Source organism: Zootoca vivipara, chromosome 1, assembly GCF_963506605.1.
Source record: "Zootoca vivipara chromosome 1, rZooViv1.1, whole genome shotgun sequence".
Classification (NCBI taxonomy): Eukaryota; Metazoa; Chordata; class Lepidosauria; order Squamata; family Lacertidae; genus Zootoca; species Zootoca vivipara.
The window spans coordinates 36,107,716-36,114,705 of NC_083276.1; positions in this window are offsets into that span (position 1 = coordinate 36,107,716).

A 6,990-nucleotide genomic window follows, 5' to 3' on the forward strand; every position below is an offset into this window, starting at 1 on the left:
TGCATCAAAAATACTCAACAAGAATAGTGCTTCAAGTGTCTGTCCCTGTTTCTTCTGCTGTGTTTTCCCAAGTTTCTCCCTGTTCACGTGCATCTTCTTTTCCTTCAAGTCCCTTCTGAAGATACCAACTTGCCCTATCAAGGACTTTTTCTGTACTTGAGCATCCAAATGTGAATGTTTTGCTGGGGGGCAACATGAGTGGGGGGTGGGTGCATGCATGATGTGGGTGGCTGAGAAAAAGCAGGCTCCCTGATGAGGTGAATAATTCCTTGGGCAAGAAAAAGAAACTAACAAATTTAATAAATAATAACAAATTAAAGGCTAAACTCATAGTTGAAGCAGTTTCAATAGATACTGGCAGTATTGACTCCAGTTTGTTGGTTGTGGGGGGAAAGGCCCTTCCTTGAGTAGCCCCAGCTCCTCATTACTAATGTTGCTGCCCGTTTGCTTGCCCTGTTCCTTTGGGATCAATGTACATTACCTTCCATGAGTTGAGGGCAAGGTGCATGGAGAGCCAGTGTGGTGTAGTGGTTAAGAGCAGTAGACTCATAATCTGGTGAACTGGGTTTGTGTCCCCGCTCCTCCACATGCAGCTGCTGGGTGACCTTGGGCTAGTCACACTTCTTTGAAGTCTCTCAGCCCCACTCACCTCACAGAGTGTTTGTTGTGGGAGAGGAAGGGAAAGGAGAATGTTAGCCGCTTTGAGACTCCTTCGGGTAGTGATAAAGTGGGATATCAAATCCAAACTCTTCTTCTTCCTTATCCATTCCTGCTTTTAAAGGAAAAGGATAACATTCTGAAGAGTCAAATGTCATTTCTCTTTTATTAAGCCAATTTCTATTTTTTCAATCACTGCACCGTTTAAGGCACATAAAATGATGGCTGCTTTGCTTTACATTGCCATGCAAGTAAATTGACTGTTAAAGGTATTTCCCCTCCCACATTATGAGATAAGACATTTTATTTTTTGAAATGAATAAATGCTCTTTAAAAAGTTATTTCACTAAGAAAAAATGTCTTCCAGAAGAACAGAAACATTAGTCAGTGGCTGATTTAAAAAAAGAGGAATGAGAGACACATGAATAAGCTTGTGTAAATGACAAATATCTACCCTTATGAAACCGAAAGGTACAGAGTAATCATTTCATGAATGTCACACAACAAATTTTCATTAGGGATTTTCTGAACTCCATCCCAAAGAATAATTTATCCTGAGCAGATTGTGAATCTCTTAAATGTGGGTATTTGTCCAGGATCCAAAACTCTGCAGTCGTAATATGTGAATGCCATTTGTTTTCTGCCCAAATTGCTCTCTAGTACAACTACTTTCCAGAGAAGTTGGATGAACTGTAGGATGGACACAATCCAGAAGAAAAAGTTGGGTTTGCTTTGAAGTAAATTGGATTTAAGAGCTTAATGATATACTATTTGTTTCACTGACTCTCAAGCATGTCTAACTTTGCAATGGATCTAGTAGCAACAGTAAAAGGTAGTATCAATGAAGGATTACAATAATGCACCAAAGATTGTTTGGAGCTAGTATGGTGTAATGGTTAGACACCTGGACATCAACTGGGAAGACCCCAATTCAGATCTCATCTCAGCCACAATGCTCACTAGTGGACCTTGGACCAGCACTCCTTTCTTAGCCACACAATGATGCTGTGAGGGCAAAATTGGGGAAGGACAGAAGCATATATTCTGGCTGTTTGCAAGAATTAATAAGTTTCAGCTGGTTCAAAATGCAGCAGAATTTTTTTCTTTGGGCCCATTTTTTAAAAGCACATGATTTTTATACAAACAACATTGGTACTTGGTCTGTTTCCAGCAGGATAAAAGTGCTGGTAATGATTTTTTAAGCCCTGTATGGGATAAGGATACATCGGAACAAGGAGATCATTGGTGGAATCGAACATGAATATTCATTCCATCAGGAAAAGATTTCTGCTTGCACTGTGGAATGTTCTTGTCATCTCACCCCTATGCACACTCCTTCCCCATCTCCAAATTTCTGGAGCAGATTTGTATAGGGTGCAAGGAAGATGGGGGCAGTCCCATTCCACAAGCAGAAATCTTTGCACCGGTGGGACACGGCATTTGAACACCCCCATTCTCATCCCATAGAATCCTTTGGGTCCACTGAATCCTATGAATAAGATTTTCAGCATGTCCCATGACAAGGGAAGAGTAAGGGACCTTCTCTATTGTGACACGCAAGTTGTGGAATTGCTTGCCCTGGGAGATCTGCCTAGTTCTGTCTTTGTTGTTCTTCCACTCTCTTTTGAAGACTTTCCCTCTTTTGGCAGGTCTTTGGCCTGATTCTGTCTCTGAGTGGTGTGAGATACTGTGGGTTCCAGGCGCTTACACAGGATTTGGTTTCCTTGGAATAGGGGACAGCAGAGACTGTAGTGTCTTTATGATATATGGTTTCTTTACGAATATATGTATCCTGATCGAGGGGCTCACAGCATCAAGACCCCAAGAGGGTGTTGCTTCTCCCTTAGCTGCAGTCTTGGATTCAAGCGGAAATCAATAATCTCTCTCTCTCTCTCTCTGGCTTCTGCCTGCTTCTAGTACCTGCTTTACACACCCCTCAACTCGCAACTCTGGCCTTTGTCTTTGTAACGGACAGTTGAAGATAGGGGGGCACCCACTTGTCCTCCACAGAGCCATTCCCCATTGTTACTTTAATGGCTCATACTTAGACCATTACCATTAAACTTGTTCAGCTATTCCAGCAATTTGATCCTGGTTGGATCCAGGAATTAGAAGCAACTTAGGCATATAGCCTACCACTCCTCCAACTCATAACAAGATAGTTTACATTTGATCCCGTGTTCTTTCCCTTCTCCTCCTATCATCCTCATGGCCAAAGTTTATAGGCTAGCCTGGTGCTTTTCTATCTATCTATCTATCTATCTATCTATCTATCTATCTATCTATCTATCATCTTCCTTCTTTCAATCATTCTACTTCTTGGACACTGCATAATAGTTATTTGTCGCTGAAACCGTGAAACTGCGACACTCTTTATAGTAGCATTACCGAGCACAATGGTAATCAAGGTGCCACCAGATGCTATCATGAATTTTCTTTGTAGGGCATTTGGGAAGGTTAGGGTCCTCATCATAATTCATCGCTTTATTTGTATGCCACAACATTGTGTCCCAAGCCGTTGCAGGTGACGGGCAGCCCCATTCAGAATCTCCTATGATTCCTAAATTATAAATATTAGCATTTCTGAGGAATTATCTTGCATCCAACAATATGCCATTTTTTTCCAGGCATGCAGAATATTTACAGCAGTAACCTGGTTTGCTATGGTGTCTGGAAATATTGTTTCATATGCTAAACAGTTGCATGGCACTTTTCGGTAAAGACAGCAGTCAGAAGGGTAACTGATAAACAAGAAGCCACACAGATATTGTGTATTTTCTGACTGAGGGTCAGGATTTATAAGGGTGCAGATGTGGATTGTGAGAGAGCAGCGCTGAGCTGACTGCAGGGCTCCTGAACACGCTGCTTTGTTACTCATGTCACGATCTGTTCAGGTGAAGTAAACTGAGGGGAGCAGGTGCAGGAGGTTGATGGGCCAAGAAGGAATGCTGTGCCCAGAATACATTATGAGACACCGAGCAGCTGTTTATGAGAAACAGAGTTTTGTTTTTGTTTTTTTCCAGTGAGAACTTTCATAAGCATTCCTGTCAGGGCCGAGTCTGTGTGGCTATCCCAGCATTCGTTGTTCTCCTCAGCATAACTTTTTATGTACAATAAAGAAAGCTGTTTTTTTTTCTAGCTGGGAGCACCACGAACGAGAACATCCTGAGAAAAGATGTGATACATTTGTATTCTGTACAGATCTCTGTGCTGCCGTCGAGACTCGTGGCCTCCAATTTCCTCTCAGATTTGCGGAGCTTTTATGCGAGGATACTGAGCACATGGGGTGGGACGTATAGCAGATAAAGGGCACTATTTTAAATGGCAGCCTGAGAGGTTTCTGGTTGTGTGTTAGAGGTTCAGAGCACTGGTTGAAACTCTGAGGCAGTCATGAAGTGTATATTTTAGCATAAGATTCTACTGTAGAAATAAGACAAGTGTAAAGACTCTGAGGCACAGCATTGCAAATCAAAATTCCAATAGCTGTCAAGGCAGTTTTGTGTATATCTATAGAGCTCTGAATAATGGATGCTCATTACTTCCTAATGAGATATCATGTTCTGAAAGAAGAAACATTCCTCTATGAAGATTGCATCTGGTAGCTCTAACGTTGGAGGATTGGGGAATCATAGTTTAAGTCCTCCCAATTAAGGGCAGACATAGTAATCTACTGTCCCTTCTCTTTTGCTGTTCCATACACCACCATCAAACACTTTTGACTCTTGTCCTCGATGAAAAAAATACCTTCTCATACTTTAAAAGAATTGCATGTGAATATATTCAAGAAGCTGTATTGTGTTCTGGTAAAAGAGGAACTGAATTTTCTCTGTGAATACCACTATTGGCTTCATTCGAATGGCTGGATCCCAAAGATTTCTCTGCTTTTTCAGCCCCCTCTCACAATTTTCCCTCACCTGCCTCCATCCATGCAGGCATCAGGGCCAGTTCAAGACATTTTGCTGCCTGAGGCAAAGGACAAGCTGGTGCTCTCTGCCTATTCCATGTGCTGACTGCACTGGCAGTTGAACCTTACTTCAGCACTGCCAATGAGACAGCATCTTCCACTGCCTCTGAGGGAATCAGGCTGGTTTTTGGAGTGCTTGACAAGCCTGTGCCACACAAAGCTCTGATTTCCTACATAAGACAATGGCCAGGAGGTTCAGCAGGAACACTGCATTTTGTTTGTGTGCGCTCCTGCCCTCCAACATCTGCTACTTGAGGCAGTTTCCTCACTCTGCCTAATGATTTAATGTATTTTGGTATTTGTTGGAAGCCGCCCAGAGTGGAGGGGGAAAACCAGCCAGATGGGTGGGGTAATAATAATAATAATACCGTAATAGTAATAATAATAATAATAATAATAATAATAATGATGATGATTAGGGCTAGCCCTGCAGGGAACAAAGCATTATTGGTGCATTTGCAGGGCATACTTTCCCCAGAGCTCTTTCCCGTATCTGTTGTTTTCTACTAAGCTGCAGGTAACACGCAAAGGGACATATGTGAACTTGGTGATCCTTGATGAGAGTGTAACTTCATTTCAATCTGAAGCAGTTTTGGCTGAGAGTTGAAGCAGCAGGTGAAAAGCAACTTAAGCAACCTGGCAGAAAATGAAGCAGGATTCTTTAGTGGGTCAGATATGGTCTGGAATAACAAATCCTCATTTAAAAAGATATGTGCACTGGAAAGTTTCTGTGTGTCTCACCTTGGTATCAGAGCCTGATATGAGCAGTGTACAACTTGGAGCCATTTCAACAGAGAAGGCAATTTCAAACTGTTTCATAACCAAATGGTTGTTTTGCAAATGAAAGATCTATGGTATCACCCAAAGGAGCTTTTAAATGGGATTCTGGTTCAGTCTGTCTCCATCACCATGTCAATCTTAGTTTGAAAATGAAATAAAAAATTGATTCTCAGCATCTGGATTGCATGTAGAAGTCCCCGTTCTATCATTCATAATATCTATATATCTAGTATTCACATCACATATCCTGTTAACTTTGTGCCCATTTTCATCTAGCTCTTCTTTTTCTTTGATAGACAGAGTCATTGTCTTCATCAGTAAACAAAGTTTAATGGATATGACAAAATGTCAGTGTCTTATCATGCTCACCTGGTAAATCAGAAATGAGGGAGAGTAGAGGATGAACAAGTCTAATGGGTTCAACAAAAGTCTCTTGTAATTGTAAGTTTGGAAAAGTCAGCATAATTAAATAAGGTGATCTCAGAATTCCCATGTTAAAACCATTACTCTCTGAGTTTGCAGGATACTGAAGAAGCTGTTAAATTTCAATCTTACTTTCAAATCATGGGGTCTAATTCCAGAGAAGGAAGAGTTATTGTTTAATGCAATACAAATTGTTGATTACAAGATACACTGCCATAGGTTATATTGGTCAATTACTTCTTATAAATATAGGGATTTTGAATATGCATTTTTTCATATCTACATTTCAAATGTCCATTTTTAATATATGAAATCAAGAAAGTCCTAATCAACAGGATTCTGAAAACAACAGCACAACCACACAATTTTGCTCAAGCCACTCAGTGCAGCAGCAATAGAGGAGGGGCTATGTAATGATTAGGAAGACCCCAGAGACAGGCAGGATACAATGGCAAATTCATTCTAGTGTTAGTGGATGTTGGCATGGAGTGAAGCCTACTGGGCTATTTAAGCCCACATTGCTACTCTTTCCCCTGCTCATGTAGCCCCCCACCTTCTCCAATGTCACAGTTGTAAGGACATAGGAGGGTTGCTGTTATTGCTGCCAGCTGACCAAATTGACACTGAGAGAAAGATCCGCTGCATTCTGCACTGTTCACTATGGGATGCTGGTTAAACAGCTGAGTTAGTTGTCAGGGAGATATACTGTAAGTTGGATATTCCTGTGAATTCTTAGAGCTTTGTGACTTGGGGCAGGAGAGTAACTCTATCAGGGCTAGCATGGCTCACATATTTGGGCGATAAGTCAGGTGTGCCTCCTTCATACATGAAAAGGTGTGGCCAGGTAGGGAGGGGAGAGGGAGTGTATTGCCTCCATTCCAGGACCAGGTTAGGTTTGCTTGAACTTAAAGCTGAAATGGTTGCAAGGTAGCAACTGCATCATTTTAACGTCCCACATGGTCATAGGATTCACTGAAGCACACTTTTATGTTCAAAGTTGTGACCCCAATTAACTCAATGACATGCCTTATCTCATTATTCTGGGTGTGGATGTGATTTGCAGTTCACATTCCTTAATTAAGATGAGTTGGAATGCTATTCTAAGTAGAAGAAGCTGTGGGTATCAAACCTATCATGACCAAACCACAGGACTGGGTGCATAAAGT